This window comes from Pseudophryne corroboree, chromosome 4 (genome assembly GCF_028390025.1).
Source record: "Pseudophryne corroboree isolate aPseCor3 chromosome 4, aPseCor3.hap2, whole genome shotgun sequence".
Taxonomy (NCBI): domain Eukaryota; kingdom Metazoa; phylum Chordata; class Amphibia; order Anura; family Myobatrachidae; genus Pseudophryne; species Pseudophryne corroboree.
In genome coordinates, this window is record NC_086447.1 from 460717898 (window position 1) to 460739309 (window position 21412).

General features: G+C 46.9%; 1 long non-coding RNA gene across 1 annotated transcript in view; it reads left to right on the forward strand.

Annotated features, from left to right (window-relative positions):
• LOC134909766 (uncharacterized) overlaps positions 1-21412 on the forward strand; it is a 90113-nt gene that overhangs the window by 62347 nt on the left and 6354 nt on the right. Inside the window, exons 3-4 of the long non-coding RNA XR_010176023.1 lie at positions 1442-1480; positions 9036-9074. This is a non-coding gene — a long non-coding RNA (uncharacterized LOC134909766). The remainder of the gene's footprint in view (positions 1-1441; positions 1481-9035; positions 9075-21412) is intronic.

A 21412-nucleotide genomic window follows, 5' to 3' on the forward strand; every position in this document is an offset into this window, starting at 1 on the left:
CCAGCTAGTTCCAGCTTGCATTTCAGCTGACGAGCCATTTATACTGATTGCGGGTCTGCTAACCTTGAAGCTTGTATTCTGAATGGTTTCCTTTGCATCTGTAGCTTCTCTGAATATTTTAAGGGCTCTCAAAACATAAAAATGACCCCTGCCAGAGGACACTAATAATAAAGGACATATATTACATAATCCCATCCCCACTAGTGTAGGCGACCGTACACTACACACCTAAAAAGGACCCAAGCCCGGACCAGCTTTCTAAGGCCTTGTGCATGAGGTACAGAGACACTGGGAGAGATCCTATAGGAGTCCTTCTCAGGGGAATTATGCCAAAAGAAGCCCACAGGCTTCTATTAGGTGATGCCCTTTATGGATTGAGTTGCCTATTGGGTACAAGCGGGTCAAACCTTCGAAAATGGCAGTCCAATGTCTCTCAATTACATTGAATTTGTGTTTTTGAATTATGAAATCTGAAGTGATTTATGCACAAAAGCAACAATTATGCATCTGTTATAGAGCAGGACCATGTGTGTCCCTGCATCCAAGATTTTCCCCAAAAACTATGGCTTAAGTTGGCCACACATCTCATGCTGGGTACACGTTAGACAATATTTTGAACAATTTGCCCGATTCTGACAAGTCGGAACAACAAAACATTCAAATCGTCCAGTGTGCACACTATGTTGCTGACGATGCGCGCTCCCACAGGTAATCAGTGACAATCTCTGTTGGCTCTACATGCATGGCCGATGTGGGATGCCGAATGCTGCATGGCTGCCGCCGTCACTTAGTCGCTGCCGGCATCGGCAAGTGTGTATGCACTTTTTGATGCCAGCTCCACTGCCTGATTCCGTCATTGCGGATGTCGCTGGGTGCACACATCATCTAATGTGTACCCAGCTTTAAGATTATCTTTCCAACCAGCCAACCAGTTGGCTGGTTAGAACGAAAATCTAGTAATGTATGGGAGCAAATGAAAACCGTCCATTTACTCATAAATGATGTTAAACGGATGAATAATGTGGATTGGACAAATTGGTTATATCCCTACGTTACCAGATTTTCGTTCAACGAGCAAATTGGTTGGTTGGTTGGTCTTTAGATGTGTGGTGGCCAGCTTTACACTAATTTGACACATTTGGTGTACAGGTCTTGTAGAGAATGCCTTATTCTTACACTTTTCTTTAAAATACATTTGTGGCAGATTGTTTCTGTGAGCAAATACAGCTTTTGAATGTAACCCCTCCCTGCTCGCGACTACCCTGGGAAATGAGGTTACCAATAATTAAGTCTAAGGCGTGCCTCCACCCCAGCGCTTTTGATGTTGTGCTTGCTTTGGAAAGCCCGTAGTATGAAGTTATACTAAATTTTATACAGCAAAGGTTATACAGCATATACTTTAACTTTAAAATTACCTATAATCGTCTTTGTTGTCTTTCAGACCTGTTCCAGCGAGTTTCTCCGGAATTCCGATGGACAGGTAAGTTTAGTAAATAATAATAACAACACACAACTACTTTTCTAAGTAGCGTACTTGTATTATGTTCTTCACATTTATAACTATGTATCTGAACGTTTTAATAATATTATACTTTCTGTATATACACTAGTTTCTGCATGCACTACAAAAAAACATTGGAAACCGGTTATAAAGAAAAAAAAAACCGGGACACGAATAGTACCTTTAGCTTAGACGCGCGCGCGATGGTAATACTAGTCTTTGTCCTTTCACTACACTCGAGTGGTTCGTTGGTGCACACGTTGGGGCCCTGGAGAATATGTTAAGTAGTAGATGGTTCCTTTGTGCTGATGCTTACAATTATTTATCCATAGCCAGGTCTGTTGTTATATTGTATCCTTCAGCTAAATAGCCCCTGCAGTGTAGTAAATCTCAACTGTCGCCTCGGTGATTGTAGCGGATCCCGGTCTACCCCCAAATTTGGAATGCTGATCCTCTCGGTGGGGGATAGTTTTTGCTGTACCCACTATACGATACACTCTAACTAATGCAGTGCAGAATGATACGATGGTATAGGTTCAACCTTGCAGTTCTCCTATAATGTGGAGCTAAGCAGTATATAGCTATAGTTTTCTAGGACCCCTATCGGGGTGGATAGTTCAGTACAATAGCAGATGGAGCTCACTTTCCTGGCCTACCACCAGCGCGGTTGCTCCTCAGGGGCACTAACATATAACAGAGGGTGAGTCAGGGTGAGTCCTTGTCTCCCTACAATGCTCACTCAGAGGGTGAAGGGTGATATCATATCTGACAGAGGGGTTGCCAGTGGTAACTGTTGTACAGACTGTGAATCTGCTGAAGGGTATATGACTCTGTGCTATGAATCGGTGCTGCTGTGGTGCGCTCTCCCCAGAAGCTATATGTCTCTCTCCCTACTGCTGGGCAACTATACTGGCTAACACTGACACCGAGGATGGGTGTGTATCTCTATTGTGTCCTCCCCCTATTGGGCGGCTCCCCAGCGGGTACTCACACCTCTTCGCATAGAGATCAGTGGAAGGGAGACCTCTGTCGGACAGCTCCTCCCCCTGGGTGGCTCTGGCGGATACTGCTCTGGTGGGGAGTCCTTCTCTCCCAGCTGCTACTCCCCCGACTTCGTGGTCCCCGGTGCCTTGGTCGCTGCAGCGGTATAGCCTTATACAGGTATTAGTAGTCTGCTGCTTCTGCTCAGTCGTGCCGGGTCCTGCCGTCCACTTCTGTACTTAGCCGCTCCGGTACCCAGGACCTCCGCTCCCCGCTCCGGTTTCTGCGTCACCGGCCTCCAACTTCCTCTCTCGCGCTGCAGCGCAGTCGTTTTTTCCTTCTGTTTCTTGCCCTCCACAGCGCGGCCCGCACTGCCTCTTTCTCCCCGAATCAGTTACCCCTGCCCAACTACAGCGGCACGAGGGGTTTCCAGAATAGTCTCTGAAGTACCCTCGTGCCCCCACTTCACCACCTTAAATACACTTATAAATTTTATTATTATACACTTAAACTTCATCAATACAACAGCTATAATCTAACAATAAACTTATCCTCCGTTACAGTCACTATTACAGCGTTACATTCTCCCCCTGGTGATTTGCACTTCTGAAAAGAGTGAACATCACCATATACTTAAGAGCGATACTGTTCCATCTATTAATTACACGCACTAAAACCAAAATACGGCCATGACCTTATCAAATTAGGGTGTATAACCAAGGGAATTTCCGTGGGTGTGCCCAACTGCTCATAGGTTAAAATTCTTGGGAGCTTCCGAATTCGTTGTGGTCGAGGTGAATTAGGTAGTCCTTCAGACACTACCTCTAATCCTCCCTGGGAGACGTCTAACAACTCAGAGTCTTCCCCTATTCCCTAACTTCCCTCGTTCAATTTCCCCGTAGGGGTGGAATCGATAATTTTGGGTTCTCGATGATCATGCTCAGAAGCAAACTCCTCCATTAAACATTCTTGGTCTCGATAATAACATTGGTCAGAACAAATCTGTTCATTTACATGGAAAATCACTCCAGTCTGGGAGGTATATGACCATTGATTTTCCATGTAAATGAACAGATTTGTTCTGACCAAACAGCAAACAGCAAAACAGCAGTCTTGAATATAGTCAATTCAGATTAATATCCTCTGAGTCCAGTGGGTATTTTTATCCCTGGTATAGCAATTGAAGAGTCACTTACTTCAAGTCACACGGAGCCCATAAACCACGGGTGTCTGCCGGCAGACAATGAAACAGGGCGTCTCTACAATCTGAATTGACTATATTCAAGACTGCTGTTTTGCTGTTTGCTGTTTGGTCAGAACAAATCTGTTCATTTACATGGAAAATCACTCCAGTCTGGGAGGTATATGACCATATACTATGCAATAGCTGGATACATTTGGGAGCATATCCACAATAACTTTGTGAGTTAATCGCTTAGGAGAGCGTATCACAGGTTTTACATGTTCTGTGTGTGTTTTGTCATTGTCTTGTATTTTATTTTCAGTATACCGGTATTAGGACCCACTAGAATCATTTTAGGACTATTTTATGAATGAATGAACAAGAGATTATTTTATACTATACTCTAAATAAAAGAATTTTATTTACAATTTATAATTCTCCTGTTATGATTGATGCCTGATGAGTATTTTTAAGTAAATTTTTAAGTCAATTTACTCTATTTAGTTTTAGCGCTGGGAGATATCTCTTTTGTGTGTTTAGTCGTATCATTAGGGAATATAGTGGAATCCTCCCCTTTCTCCATAGCAGCTTGAAGTCACTGAGTAAAGCAGAAAAAGCGCAGTCCTCAACTTTCCCTTATTCCAATTATATGCGTGCACTAAGGTAGAGACATGGCGTTTCCACTGGTACTTCCTCTTGGTTCCTAGCGTACCAAGCATATTTAACAGTGTCCTGTTAAATCGCTCAGGTTGAGGATCACCTTGAGGATGATAGGGTGTGGTCCAGGATTTTTGAATTCCACAGCATTTACACAACTCTCTAATTAACTGGCTCTCTAACTCTCATCCTTGATCGGAGTGAATCCGTGCTGGTAGGCCATAATGGACGAAAAACTTTTCCCATAAGATGTGGGCAACTGTCCCAGCTCTCTGATTGGATGTTATATACACTTGGGCATAACGTGTAAAATGATCCGTTACCACCAAGAGGTGGCTATCTTGTCCTTCGTGGCCTTCCAAAGTAAAAAAATCTTTACAGACTAACTCCATCGGCCCCAAGCTGCTGATGTTCACTAACGGAGCAGCCCTGTTGGTAGGTAGTGTTTTCCGCAGAATACAATTACCGCAAGTCCAACAAAACTGCTCTATTTCTTTGTTCATAAAGGGCCAGAAAAAACGGTCAGCCATTAATCCCTGAGTCTTATCGTATCCCAAATGACCATGCTGATCATGTAATGCAGTCAGTACCATCTGTTTATACCGGGTAGGCAAGATCAACTGCAAGTTAACTCTTCCGTCACTCTTCCGAACAGTCCTATATAACACATCCTTCAATATCCTCAACTTGGGACGTTGTCGCCATAACATTTTTGAGGCTGGTGACATGTACGACCACACCACTGGAAGATTGGGATTCTCTACCAGTCTCAACAAGGCAAAGATATCTTGATCCTCCCCTTGTGATCTAACCATCTCATATCTAAACCCTCCAATTCCATACGACTTAACCAACAGTAGGAGGGGGGGGGGGGGTGGCCGCAGCTGACGCTCCAGTGGACAATATCGCAGCTTGTTCGTGATTTTGGTTAACACTTATATGTTGGCATAACCCCTTAACCGCGGCAGCAGGCACTTCGATCCACTCATCTTCTTGTACAGAGCCATCTTCGTGAGATAAACGGGATAGAGCATCAGCATCGTGATTGTTAGCCCCTGGACGATATTTGATGGTAAAGTCATAGTTAGTTAGGGCAGCCAGTCACCGATGGCCAGTAGAGTCCAATTTCGCGGATGACTGGATATACGTCAACGGGTTGTTATCCGTTTGTACGGTAAACTGTGCCCCGTATAAGTAATCGTGGAATTTTTCACTCACAGCCCATTTAAGAGCCAAAAACTCCAATTTATGTGCGGGGTAATTTCGTTCACTTGTTGACAATCCTCTACTAATATACGCAATGGGGTGTAACTGTTTCCCATGTAGCTGATACAACCCCCCCCCCTAGGCCCTCAAAAGAGGCATCTATATGGACCTCATAAGGTAAGTCGGGTTGTACATATGCCAATACAGGAGATTTGGTAAGACTATCTTTTAGCTGGTTAAAAGCTTCCTCACAGGATGCGGTCCATCTTTCTCCAAATGGCTCTCGGGGCTTATAATAAAGGTTTTCCCGATCCGACCTTGTAGGGTGTGATCATCTGGTAACAGGGGGATACCCTCAGGTCAACTCAGTCAGGGGTCTGGCAATTACAGCATACTGTGGCACGAATTTGCGATAGTAACCACAGAATCCGAGAAAGGATCTTAGATCTTTCAGATTTTCAGGTCGGGGCCAGTTCTTCACAGTCACCACTTTTTCCGGATCCGTGGATATGCCTTGCCTGCTCACTATATGCCCTAAATATTTGACAGATGACTGACAGAGCTTACATTTTTCAATGGACAATTTCAGCCGCGTGCCTGAAGTCGATCAAGTACTTTAAGTAGCCTCTCATTGTGCTCTTCTAGATCTTTTCCGAAAACTATGATGTCATCGAGGTACACCAAGACCTCACGGTAGCACATGTCCCCGACAGTTTTTTCCATGGTTCGTTGAAACGTAGCGGGGGCTCCTTTTATGCCTTGGGGCATCTTTAGAAACTCAAAGAATCCTATCGGGCAAATGAAGGCGGTCTTTGCTCTGTCATTCCGGCTCATTGGGATCTGATAGTAGCCGCATCGGAGATCAAGCACAGAGAACCATTTACTCCCGTGTAAGCGATCTAGGGCTTTGTCCACTTTTGGAACCGTATACTGATCCGGCACAGTTCGACTATTTAATGTGCGATAATCTATGCATAGCCTGATCTTTCCACTCTTCTTGCGAGCGACCACTATAGGGGATGCGTACGGACTTTCCGAGTCGGCTATTACATGGTTCTCCAATAAATTACATAGGTGCTCCCTTACGTCGTCAAAGTCAGCTGGAGCTAACCTTCTCAACCTCTCCCGGAAAGGGGTGTTATCCGTCAGTGTAATGTGATGTTCTACTCCAGTAGCGGTACCCAGATCCCAGTCACTCTTAGAGAAGACGGATTCCCTTAACTGTATCTGTTCCATTAGTAGTTGTTTACTTGCTGAATAAATATCACTGCCCTTAAAGCATACTTCTAAGTCAACATCCCCGGATGAAACATCCGAAAAAATCCTAGTCCCATCGTTGACTACACGACGACTTTCAATTCTGTGACATCGGTAATTGTCTTCGTGATTTTGTTCCACTCCATCAAAGTGATGGCCCCTCTCTTGCTTCACACACCATCGACTTAGGTTTTGGAACAGGTTAGTATTAGTTCCTACTATTGCTGGTAACTGCCCATTATCCCCCGGAGAGTCAGGACAGACTAAGGCTATTAACGGTACTGTTTCATTAGGGGTGATCAGTCCAGGCTCGAAGGAAATTTGGGTAATGATATACCCTAAATAGGGGTACTTTTGTTCGCTTAATCCCCATACAGTGAAGCCACTAAGGGGTTGAATGGGTACATCAGCCAAGTGTTCCCTGTACCAGGATTCGAAGACGATAGACACTTGAGACCCGCTGTCCATTAATATTGTACAATCTTGTCCGTTTATCATAGCCTTGATGAGGGGGGCAGGATCCATAAGACTTTCTGGGATATTGTCTACCCACTGTGCACTCCCCATTGCTCGAACGTTTATAATTGGGAAGCCTGTGAGGGGGTCACAGCACTCCCACTGAAGTTTTACAGTTGGTGGTCTGGTTGCGGCGTGGAGTGATTTGTATTTCCTCCCCGGCCGGCTCCCATTCCGGGACATTCAAAAGACCTATGCCCTGGCTGCCCGCAGCTGTAACATATAATGGGCTTCCGACTCCTACTTCCCTGGCTCATTCCCCTTCCTCTAATGACAGGCCAGCCTGAATTGGACTGGGAGCTTGATTGTAGAGCAATCAGCTGATCGATTTTTTTATTTTGTTTTTCAGGCAGCTTCAACAGCCTCTCGTCCATAGTAGGAAGGGATGGAGTAGGTAATACCACCTTCACTCTTTTAATATTCTTTTCTCTAGTGTCTATCTGGATTTCTTCTAATTTAACCTCGACCAATTCAGTCAGAGTAGGCGGAGGTCCACGGGCCATAGTGCATCGTAACCTCTGGGCCACGGGGTGGTTAGTCATGGCTCCTTTTAACACCTGTCTCATACGGCGCTCGTCTACTGCCCCCTTGTCAATGCCTCCTTTGTCGACGATCTGGTAGATTAGTCGATCCACCCTATAAATATAGTGGGTCAACATCTCCCCCGGCTCCTGATACGTCCGATTCAGTCGAGCTAACAAATCTCCAACATCCTTGAGTGTTCCATAAGAGAAGTCCAGAGCTGCGATATAATCCTTTAACGTGGCGGTCACTTTACTCCTCCTAGTAGCCTGTATTACCCTCATAGCAGGTCCCCGTAAGCTCTCTACTATTCGCTGTTTTTTTATATGCTCTGGGCCGTGCCATTCCTCCGAATGCTGAATGGCAGCCTCCCGCCAAGTGTCATAAGTCTCCTCTCCAGCAGGTACTGGGGTAATTCCCAAGAATATTCTTAGTCTACGGTATCCTCCCTCATAATGCCAATGCTCCAGTTGGCTAACCAGCTTGTCTACTACCACTTCTACTCCTGTACCTGAGACATCCTCCTCATTCACTGAAGCCTCTTGGGTGTCATCCATAGGAGGGGAATCCCCTATCAGCAGAAGCCCGGTACCTGAATCACCTCCCGAGATGGCCTCGGCTGCTACCATCTCCTCCCCTTCTGGCCATAGCACTTGCACTTTCCCCCCAACAACCCCCTCCACTACTACCATGAAGGGGATTAAAGTCTTATCCAATGGGTTCCTATTACTAATAAATATAGCATAGGTATCACCTGACTGTTCTTTCCACCAATCCACCACACAGGGCTGACTGATGCCATAAAAGTTTCCCACCGCCCGTAATGCTGAGTCATCATTAACCAAGGTAAGCGGTCAGATAAGAACAAAACTGCATAGAGGCTCCACTCCCTTCTCCCTACACCATCTATAGATATCCGTCACAGTGACCTCCTCCATGGTCCAAATTGTTACCAGGAACTCCTGAGTGGGTGTTGTCTTCTGTCGAGATCTCAGCAGTGCCTCCAAATGTAACCTCTCCCTGCTCGCGACTACCCTGGGAAATGAGATTACCAATAATTAAGTCTAAGGCGTGCCTCCACCCAAGCGGTTTTGGGGTTGGGCTTGCTTTGGAAAGCCTGTACTATGAAGTTATACTAAATTTTATACAGCAAAGGTTATACAGCATATACTTTAACTTTAATTACCTATAATCGTCTTTGTTGTCTTTCAGACCCGTTCCAGCGAGTTTCTCCGGAATTCCGATGGACAGGTAAGTTTAGTAAATAATAATACACATAACACACAACTACTTTTCTAAGTAGCGTTCTTGTATTATGTTCTTCACATTTATAACTATGTATCTGAACGTTTTAATAATATTATACTCTCTGTATATACACTAGTTTCTTTATGCACTACAAAAAAACATTGGAAACCGGTTATAAATAAAAAAACATCCAGGACACGAATAGTACCTTTAGCTTAGACGCGCGCACGAAGGTAACACTAGTGTTTGTCCTTTCACTACACTCGAGTGGTTCGTTGGTGCACACGTTGGGCCCTGGAGAATATGTTAAGTAGTAGATGGTTCCTTTGTGCTGATGCTTACAATTATATATCCATAGCCAGGTCTGTAGTTATAGAAAGGGGTAAAGTTCTCCTAGTTCTCCTATTGTATCCTTTAGATAAATGGCCCCTGCAGTGTAGTAAATCTCAACTGTCGCCTCGGTGATCGTGGCGGATCCCAGTCTACCCCCAGATTTGGAATGCTGATCCTCTCGGTGGGGGATAGTTTTTGCTGTACCCACTATACGATACACTCTAACTAATGCAGTGCAGAATGATACGGTGGTATAGGTTCAACCTTGCAGTTCTCCTATAATGTGGAGCTAAGCAGTATATAGCTATAGTTTTCTAGGACCCCTATCGGGGTGGATAGTTCAGTACAATAGCAGATGGAGCTCACTTCCCTGGCCTACCACCAGCGCGGTTGCTCCTCAGGGGCACTAACATATAACGGAGGGTGAGTCAGGGTGAGTCCTTGTCTCCCTACAGTGCTCACTCAGAGGGTGAAGGGTGATATCATATCTGACAGAGGGGTTGCCAGTGGTAACTGTTGTACAGACTGTGAATCTGCTGAAGGGTATATGACTCTGTGCTATGAATCGGTGCTGCTGTGGTGCGCTCTCCCCAGAAGCTATATGTCTCTCTCCCTACTGCTGGGCGACTATGCTGGCTGACACTGACACCGAGGATGGGTGTGTATCTATATTGTGTCCTCCCCCTACTGGGCGGCTCCCCAGCGGGTACTCACACCTTGTCACAACTGAGGGCCTGAGCTGACAGGAGGAAGCCTCAGTTGTAGGGGCTGGGGTGAAGCTAAACTTCGGAAGTTTTATCAGACCCCTGGACATACGAGTAGGATGTAGAAAGGTTGCCCGAAGGCGTGACCATGACAACCAGGATTAAAAGTCAATAAGTATTTATTAACAGAACTCCATGTAATCACAGCAGTAATAAGTCAATGAAGATATACAGCAGATTTGGTAAAAACAGTTCCTGGAGAACTACGGGTTGGCAACGGCCATGTCACAACTGAGGGCCTGAGCTGACGGAAGGCAGCCTCAGTTGTAGGGGCTGAGATGTACCGGAACCTGGGAGGTTGTATCAGACCCCTGGACATGTAAGTAACATGAAGAGAAACCGCCCGAAGGCGTGACCACGACAACTTGAGTAAAAGTCAATGATATTTATTTATGACAAACTCCATGCATCACAGTAGCAGTAAAAAGTAACATAAAAATCAGCAGAGAAATAATAATACAGTTCCTGGGTACTACAGGGTGGCAGGGGCCACAGAGCTCTGGTGGTATGAGACAGTTCTTATTATCTGCAAGTTGGAAAGTCCTTACCAGGCTCAACTGTAGCAATGAGGAAAGCCCAGGGTCGTACCAGCTGGTGTTCCAGGGAAAGCTGGACTGCTGTAGATAAAATGCTGCTGTGGGTACTGGTTAGAACCAGACAGGTGTTGGCACGGAGTGGATACTGGCTGGAACCAGTTAAATAATAAATAAAGCTTGAGAGCAATGCAATGTAGATGAAATGTAGAATTTGAGAGCGGAGAAATAATAATACCGGTGGAGAGTGGTAAACTGCAGAAAGGACACCGGCCCTTTAAGAGAAGCTGTACACTGCTGGAAGCTGAGCTGGAAGCAGGTGATGTTGTAGCTGGAAACAGGTGAGTCCAGAATGGATCGGAGAGTCAGGCTACACCGCAGATGGAATGCTGGTGCGGGTCTCTATAGCAGAAGTCTGGAGACAGGAGCTGGAACCTGGAAGACATTCACAGAAGAGAGACAAACTGGAACTAGGTTTGACAACCAAAGCACTGACGCCTTCCTTGCTCAGGCACAACCTATTTATACCTGCAGCAAGGAAGGCATTGGCTAGGTAATTATGCAAATTAATAATACTGACAACGGATTGGTAGGAAAGATCAGCTGACAGAATCCAAGATGGCTGCGCCCATGCAGACACTTGGAGGGAAGTTTGGATTGTAAACCATGTGGTCTGGAAAACAGTAATGGCGGCGCCGGCCACCGGAGACAGGAGACGCCAGGCTGACAGATGCACATCCGACCACGCGGACACAGCGGAGGCCGCGGCTGACGTAATCGCCACTCAGAATGCAGAAGCTCAGGGACGGCGGCGGAGGCCGCGGGAGACGCCATGCCAGATGTATAAGGCGTTACTGTGACTGCGTCCAGAGAGACAGGAGAGGATGCGGGAATGTGCATATCAAGATAACAGATGGGATCCGGTCCTGGAGCGCTGAGCCAGCCTTAGGAGGCATCTGATAGGTAAAAAATGGCGTCCAGATACCCGGATCGTGACAGCACCCCCCCCCTTTAGGAGTGGCCCCAGGACACTTCTTTGGCTTTTGAGGAAACTTGGAATGGAATCTCCGGACCAAGGCAGGAGCATGGACATCAGAAGCATTGGTCTATGAACGTTCCTCAGGGCCATAACCCTTCCAGTCAATAAGATACTGAAGTTGACCGTAACGGTGACGTGAGTCCAGGATCTTGGCCACTTCATACTCAACGCCTCGTTGAGTTTGGACTTTCGGAGTTGGAGGAAGTGAGGAATGAAACCGATTCAAGATTAGCGGTTTCAACAGGGAAACATGGAATGTCCTGGGTATTTTTAAGAAAGGAGGTAACTGGAGTCTGTAAGCAACAGGATTGATGACTTGATCAATTTTAAAAGGACCGATGAAGCGAGGTGCAAACTTCATACTGGGAACTCTCAACCTCAAATTCTTCGTGGATAACCATACCCGATCACCCACCTTGAGAGCAGGAACTGCTCGACGCTTCTTATCCGCAAACTTCTTGTACCTGAACGATGCCTTGAGCAGAGCTGATCGTACGCTCTTCCAGATATTGGCAAACTGATACAAGGTGATATCCACTGCGGGAACAGAAGTTGCTGGAAGCGGTTGGAACTCAGGGACTTTAGGGTGGAATCCAAAGTTGGTGAAGAATGGTGTTGAAGAAGATGAAGAATGATACTGGTTGTTATGACAGAACTCGGCCCAGGGAAGTAATTGAACCCAGTCATCTTGAGAGGAGGACACATAGATGCGGAGGAAGGACTCCAAGTCCTGATTCACCCTCTCAGTTTGACCATTGGTCTGAGGATGGTAAGCCGTGGAAAACTTTAGCTTGACTTGGAGGACTTGACATAAACTTCGCCAGAATTTGGCTGTGAATTGAACTCCTCGATCTGAGATAATTTCCTCTGGAAGACCATGGAGTCGGAAGATCTCTTGTATGAATACTTGAGCCAACTTGGAAGCTGACGGAAGACCGGTGAGAGGAATGAAGTGTGCCATCTTGGTGAACCGGTCAACTACCACCCAGATGGTATTGAACTTGTTGCACATGGGCAAATCTGTAATAAAATCCATCGACAAATGGGTCCATGGTCGACGGGGAACAGATAGTGGAACCAGTTGCCCCGCAGGCGACTGGCGGGATACTTTATGTTGGGCACACTTTGGGCAAGATGCAATAAACTCCAAAACGTCCTTTTTCAGAGTTGGCCACCAATAGGACCTAGAGATAAACTCCAGGGTTTTTTGGATACCTGTATGTCCGGCAAAGCGGGAAGCATGGGCCCAATGCATGAGCTTCTTCCTTAGTGTCGGCTTCACAAAACTTTTCCCTGATGGGGGCGTAGAGTCCATCCCTACCGTGGAGAATGCCAACGGATTTATAATAGGATGCTTGTCTGAAGACTCTGACTCATTTTCTTGCTCCCATGAGCGGGAAAGGGCATCGGCCTTGCGATTCTGAGAGCCCGGACAGAACTGGACTTTAAAGTCGAATCTGGAAAAGAAAAGTGCCCATCTGGCCTGACGAGGGTTGAGACATTGTGCGCCTTTTAGATATAGAAGGTTCTTGTGGTCTGTAAGTATGGTGATTGAATGAGAAGCTCCCTCCAACAGATATCTCCACTCCACTAGAGCGAGCTTGATGGCTAGCAACTCCTGGTCGCCAATGGCATAGTTGCGCTCCGCTGGGGAGAACTTCCGGGAGAAGAAACTGCAAGGATGTAAATGGCCATCTTTAGCCCTCTGAGATAACACCGCTCCTACTCCAACGGAGGAGGCATCCACCTCTAAGATGAAAGGAGAGTCGATGTCAGGCTGTTTCAGGACAGGCGCAAAGATGAACCTCTGTTTCAAAAGATGAAAAGCTTGCATGGCTTCTTCAGACCACTTGGACGGGTTAGCACCCTTCTTGGTGAAAGCAGTAATAGGCGCCACAATGGTGGAAAAGTCTCGTATAAACTTTCGGTAATAATTGGCGAACCCTAAGAACCTCTGGACCCCTTTGAGGGTTAAGGGTACCGGCCAATTCTGGATTGCTTGTAGTTTCTCAGGATCCATCTCTAGTCCGGAACCGGACACAATGTACCCTAGAAACGGAATGGACTTGACTTCAAAGACGCATTTCTCTAATTTGCAGTAGAGATGATTGACACGGAGACGGGACAGAACCTCCTTTACCCAAAAACGATGTTCCTCTAAATTGTTGGCAAAAATGAGGATATCATCTAGATAGACCACGACATGACGGTATAGAATGTCTCTGAAGATCTCATTGACGAAATGCTGGAAGACAGCTGGAGCATTGCTCAATCCGAAGGGCATGACGAGGTACTCATAATGTCCGTCACGGGTGTTAAATGCGGTCTTCCACTCGTCACCCTCACGGATCCGGATGAGATTGTATGCACCTCTCAAGTCCAGCTTTGTAAAGATGGTAGCTCCGCTAACTCTGTCAAAGAGCTCAGTAATCAGGGGTAAAGGATAGCGGTTCTTGATGGTAATGTCGTTCAAACCTCTGTAGTCGATGCACGGCCGCAGACCACCATCTTTCTTTTTTACAAAGAAGAAGCCTGCGCCGGCTGGAGAAGAAGAAGGTCGAATGAACCCCTTTGCTAGGTTCTCTTTAATGTATTCCTCCATAGAATGCGTCTCAGGCAGAGACAACGGATAAGTTCGGCCTCGAGGTGGAACCTTCCCTGGAACGAGATCAATCGGGCAGTCCCATTCTCTATGAGGAGGAAGGATATCAGCAGAAGCTTTACTGAACACATCCGTGAAATCTTGATATGGAGGAGGTGGAACATCAGACGACCTGGGGGAGGAAGAACAGACAGGCAACACTTTAAACAAACATGTCTCAGCACAGGAGGAACCCCATGCCAGAATTTGCGTACTCGTCCAATCAATTGTAGGATTGTGAAGACGGAGCCATGGAAGGCCCAGGACCACAGGATGTGTGGCTCTTGGAATCACTAAAAGTGAAATAAGTTCGGAATGAAGAACTCCCACTCTCAGACGAACTGGTAGAGTCCTTAGAGCAATAACTGTATCAAAAATTTTACTGCCATCCACGGCAGTTAAGGAAAAGTAGGAAGGAAGTCTCTCGGTGGGTAGGGACCACCGTTTAACATAGGCTTCGGTAATAAAGTTCCCAGCTGCTCCGGAATCCAGGAGGGCAATGACGTTCTGATAACGTTGAGCAACTTGAAGCGAGACTGGGAGATTACAATCTTGAGGGGATGGAGAGGAGATCATTACTCCTAGCCGGCCCTCTCCTTGGCGAGCTAGGGTCTGGAGTCCCGGACGTTTGGGACAAGCATTAATGGTGTGAGACGGAGCTGCACAATAAAGACAGAGAGACTCGGAGAGACGTCTTCGGCGCTCAGCAGGAGTTAAACGGGAACGGCCAATTTGCATGGGCTCATCTTTAGTTGGTGACAGTTGGCGAGGAGGAGGAGCAGAAGATTTTGGAGCAGATGATCTTCCACGCTCAGTTGCTCTCTCTCTGAAACGTAAGTCAACTTTTGTACAAAGTGAGATTAGCTCATCTAACTTGGAGGGTAAGTCTCTGGTAGCTAACTCATCTTTAATACACTCAGATAAACCATGCCAGAATGCAGCATACAGGGCCTCGTCGTTCCATGCCAGTTCGGATGCCAGGATCTGGAACTGTATAAGATATTGTCCTACAGTACGTGATCCCTGGCGTAAACGGAGAATCTCAGACGAAGCTGAAGTTACCCGGCCTGGCTCGTCGAAGATGCGCCTGAATGTTGACACGAATGCAGTGTAGGAGGATAGCAGGGTGTCGGACCTCTCCCATAACGGTGATGCCCAATCAAGGGCTGAGCCACTGAGAAGAGAAATGATGTAGGCAATTTTTGTACGGTCACTGGGAAAATTGCCAGGTTGTAGCTCAAACTGAATCTCACACTGGTTGAGAAATCCCCTGCAGAATCTTGGGGAACCGTCAAATTTTGCTGGCGTTGGAAGATGAAGACGTGGAGCAGAAACGGGTAAGGTGGGTGGGGTTATAGCTGGAGTCACTGTGGTTGACGCACCGGACGCGTCTGATCCACGGAGAGTTGTCTGAATCCCATCCAGCCGAGTAGAGAGATCCTGGAGACAGCGGATGATGTGGCCCTGTGCAGCCTCCTGATGTTCAAGTCGGGCTGCCAGTTCTTGCATCGGCCTGGCCGCTTGATCCTGGTCTCCGGCTGGATTCATTTGGTCAGTGCTTACTGTCACAACTGAGGGCCTGAGCTGACGGAAGGCAGCCTCAGTTGTAGGGGCTGAGATGTACCGGAACCTGGGAGGTTGTATCAGACCCCTGGACATGTAAGTAACATGAAGAGAAACCGCCCGAAGGCGTGACCACGACAACTTGAGTAAAAGTCAATGATATTTATTTATGACAAACTCCATGCATCACAGTAGCAGTAAAAAGTAACATAAAAATCAGCAGAGAAATAATAATACAGTTCCTGGGTACTACAGGGTGGCAGGGGCCACAGAGCTCTGGTGGTATGAGACAGTTCTTATTATCTGCAAGTTGGAAAGTCCTTACCAGGCTCAACTGTAGCAATGAGGAAAGCCCAGGGTCGTACCAGCTGGTGTTCCAGGGAAAGCTGGACTGCTGTAGATAAAATGCTGCTGTGGGTACTGGTTAGAACCAGACAGGTGTTGGCACGGAGTGGATACTGGCTGGAACCAGTTAAATAATAAATAAAGCTTGAGAGCGATGCAATGTAGATGAAATGTAGAATTTGAGAGCGGAGAAATAATAATACCGGTGGAGAGTGGTAAACTGCAGAAAGGACACCGGCCCTTTAAGAGAAGCTGTACACTGCTGGAAGCTGAGCTGGAAGCAGGTGATGTTGTAGCTGGAAACAGGTGAGTCCAGAATGGATCGGAGAGTCAGGCTACACCGCAGATGGAATGCTGGTGCGGGTCTCTATAGCAGAAGTCTGGAGACAGGAGCTGGAACCTGGAAGACATTCACAGAAGAGAGACAAACTGGAACTAGGTTTGACAACCAAAGCACTGACGCCTTCCTTGCTCAGGCACAACCTATTTATACCTGCAGCAAGGAAGGCATTGGCTAGGTAATTATGCAAATTAATAATACTGACAACGGATTGGTAGGAAAGATCAGCTGACAGAATCCAAGATGGCTGCGCCCATGCAGACACTTGGAGGGAAGTTTGGATTGTAAACCATGTGGTCTGGAAAACAGTAATGGTGGCGCCGGCCACCGGAGACAGGAGACGCCAGGCTGACAGATGCACATCCGACCACGCGGACACAGCGGAGGCCGCGGCTGACGTAATCGCCACTCAGAATGCAGAAGCTCAGGGACGGCGGCGGAGGCCGCGGGAGACGCCATGCCAGATGTATAAGGCGTTACTGTGACTGTGTCCAGAGAGACAGGAGAGGATGCGGGAATGTGCACATCAGGATAACAGATGGGATCCGGTCCTGGAGCGCTGAGCCAGTTTTAGGAGGCATCTGATAGGTAAGAAATGGCGTCCAGATACCCGGATCGTGACAGGCCACAGGGTACTGGTAGCAGTAGGTACAGTTCTTAATGTCCCAGAGATGGAATGTCCTTACCAGACCCGTCCGTAGTATGAGGTATAACCAAGGAACACACCAGCAGATGTTTCACTGGAAGCTGGTAGCACTGTAGTTGAGGTAGCTGCTGAGGACGCTGGATGGAACCAGCCAGGTGTTAAGACATGGAGTAGATGCTGGATGGAACCAGCCAGATAGTAGAATGAAGCTAGGGAGCGAAGATGTAGGAACCGATGGTTTGCAGGTACCGATGGTATGCAGGTAACCAATGGTATGCAGGTAACCAATGGTATGCACCGGCTCTTTAAGAAAGCTGATCACTGCTGGAAGCTGACCACTGAAAGCAGATGAGACTGTAGCTGGAGACTGGAGCAAACACAGGAGACTATAGAGTCAGGTTGCACCGCAAGATGGTAGGCTGGTGCGGGTCTCTTAGTGGGTTCTGGAAACAGGAGCTGGAAACCTGAAATGGAAACAACCACAGGAGAGAGAGACTGGAAACAAGGTTTGACAACCAAAGCACTGACGATTTCCTGGTTCAGGCTCAATCCCTTTATACCCTTAGGTATGCAGGGATTGGATGAGCAATAGGCAGACTTCAGCGGAGCTATGGATTGGAGGACAGGATCATGTGACTAGAACTAAGAGGGCTGCGCCCATACCGGCCAGTGGAGGGAAACCTTGTTTGTAACACCACATGGAGATTCCTCTGTAATGACGGCGGTGAACACAGAGAATGCCGACTTGCGTCTCAGACCTCCAGCGCGGACGGCCGCGGCCGCAGTAGATGAGGAGTGCCACATAACCTGTAATGCATTGAGAATACACAGACGATGCCCGAGGCCCCGCCGGCTGGTGACGCCATGCCAGTCGCCCGGGCACTGGAAGGACAATATCCACGGACCAGCAGAGATGAGACATGACATATGAATGCTAGCAACACAGCTGGGAACCGGGCCTAGGACGCTGAGCCAGCCTTAGGAGACACCTGAAAGGTAAATAATGGCGTCCAGATACCCGGATCGTGACACACCTCTTCACATAGAGATCAGTGGAAGGGAGACCTCCGTCAGACAGCTCCTCCCCCTGGGCGGCTCTGGCGGATACTGCTCCGGTGGGGAGTCCTTCTCTCCCAGCTGCTACTCCCCCGACTCCGTGGTCCCCGGTGCCTTGGTCGCTGCAGCAGTATAGCCTTATACAGGTATTAGTAGTCTGCTGCTTCTGCTCAGTCGCGCCGGGTCCCGCCGTCCACTTCTGTACTTAGCTGCTCCGGTACCCAGGACCTCCGCTCCCCGCTCCGGTTTCTGCGTCACCGGCCTCCAACTTCCTCTCTCGCGCAGTCGTTTTTTCCTTGTTTCTTGCCCTCCACAGCGCGGCCCGCGCTGCCTCGTTCTCCCTGAATCAGTTACCCCTGCCCAACACCAGCGGCACGAGGGGTTTCCAGAATAGTCTCTGAAGTACCCTCGTGCCCCCACTTCACCACCTTAAATACACTTATATATTTTATTATTATACACTTAAATAACATCAATACAACAGCTATAATCTAACAATAAATTTATCCTCCGTTACAGTCACTATTACAGCGTTACATGAATTTTTATCAAAACAGTGACATCATAAGATAATACAGTGCACTTCACTTAATCAAACCAGCTATACACAGTATGATGTTACACATATACAGTGTTGGACTGGGGCATAAAGCGCCCACCGGGGAAATGCAGTGGTAGGGGCCCATGTTTAGGGGTGTGGTCAATCTCCAGAGGGGGTGTGGTCAGCCACCACATTGGTTTGCCTTAGCATTAGAGAGTGAATGGTCTTGGCCCCTTGATAAACATATATAGTAAACACTGCTAGTGCATGCATGATAATTTACCAGATTAAAAACAGCAATGCACTGTAGAAAATACACCATAGTTATGTGCAGTATAAGGTAACATATGTATCATTTAATTGCACAGTCTGGGACCTGATCCCTACAGGAGGAGTAGGCCCCGTAGGCAGTGGGGCCCACCGGTAGTTGCCCCTGTACCCCTGTGAGCCAGTCCAACTCTTCACATATATACTGATTTTGCTTGGCCTCCCCAATGCTAAGCTCCAAAGCTGCTTTACCCTCAGCTTGGCACTTATCCTCCTCATCTGCCTTTATTACCTACAGTATTCCTTGGCCTCTTGACTATCCTTTGCTTCTTAGACCCAGTGTGAGGAATGGTTTTTGAAACATTGCTCTGTGAAGAAGAGAATAAACAAATGTGCTGTGTCTTTTATTTTCTTATAATGCAGTTTGTAACCAAAACTCAATATGCACATGTTATTATTAAGTTATTTATATAGCACATTACTATAATGCAACACTTAATGAGTTACAAAAATAGCAGAGCTCCAGAAACATATACAAAATATATTTACGTACATACTAACTCATATATATATATATATTTTTTTTTTTTTCTTTAAAATCAATAAGAAATCTACTCTTGTACTGCGCTCTTTATATTGTGTACATATTTTGTGATGTACATAACTTGGATAAAACATTGGGGGTAATTCCAAGTTGATCGCAGCAGGAAATTTTTTAGCAGTTGGGCAAAACCATGTGCACTGCAGGGGAGGCAGATATAACATTTGCAGCGAGTTAGATTTGGGTGGGTTATTTTGTTTCTGTGCAGGGTAAATACTGGCTGGTCGCCCGGGAGCCCAACCGCCGGCATACCGTAGTGAACCCAGGCATGACACCCGCCGACTCAGATTTTCATGATAATTTGTACACTTGATACTACCACAGAGCTACTAACCGATGCCACATTTTTCTTCTCTAGGCCTCACAGTTTTTGAGATCTAGGGGGGTTAAAGTTCAGAAAAATTGCTGGTAAATGCTACTCCTGATGCTGTGTTTTTTTCTGAGGTGTATCTGGAAAAAATACATCTCAGTGCCTAATTCACTAAGAAAAAAATGGTATGTAAACATGGACCTAAAAAAATAAGATTTTACTTACCGGTAAATCTATTTCTCGTAGTCCGTAGTGGATGCTGGGGACTCTGTAAGGACCATGGGGAATAGACGGGCTCCGCAGGAGACATGGGCACTTTAAGAAAGAATTTATATTCTGGTGTGCCCTGGCTCCTCCCTCTATGTCCCTCCTCCAGACCTCAGTTAGAGAAACTGTGCCCGGAAGAGCTGACAGTACAAGGAAAGGATTTTGATAATCCAGGACAAGACTCATACCAGCCACACCAATCACACCGTATAACTTGTGATAAACTTACCCAGTTAACAGTATGAACAACAACAGAGCATCAGTTCAACCCTGATGCAACAATAACATAGCCCTTATTGCAGCAATAACTATATACAAGTATTGCAGAAGAAGTCCGCACTTGGGACGGGCGCCCAGCATCCTCTACGGACTACGAGAAATAGATTTACCGGTGAGTAAAATCTTATTTTCTCTAACGTCCTAGTGGATGCTGGGGACTCCGTAAGGACCATGGGGATTATACCAAAGCTCCCAAACGGGCGGGAGAGTGCGGATGACTCTGCAGCACCGATTGAGCAAACACAAGGTCCTCCTCAGCCAGGGTATCAAACTTGTAGAACTTTGCAAAAGTGTTCTCCCCTGACCAAGTAGCCGCTCGGCAAAGCTGTAATGCCGAGACCCCTCGGGCAGCCGCCAAAGAAGAGCCCACCTTCCTCGTGGAATGGGCCTTAACCGATTTAGGCAGCGGCAATCCAGCCGCAGAATGAGCCTGCTGAATCGTGTTACAGATCCAGGGAGCAATAGTTTGCTTTGAAGCAGGCGCCCCAAGCTAGTTGGAAGCATACAGGATAAACAAAGATTCTGTTTTCCTGACCCTAGCCGTTCTGGCTACATAAACCTTCAAAGCCCTGACCACATCATTTAACTCGGAATCCTCCAAGTCAGTAGTAGCCACAGGCACCACAGTAGGTTGGTTTATATGAAAGGATGAAACCACTTCGGCAGAAATTGTGGGCGGGTCCGCAATTCTGCTCTATCCGCATGGAAAACCAGATAGGGGCTTTTATGTGACAAAGCCGCCAATTCTGACACACGCCTAGCCGAAGCCAAGGCTAGTAGCATGACCACCTTCCACGTGAGATATTTCAATTCCAC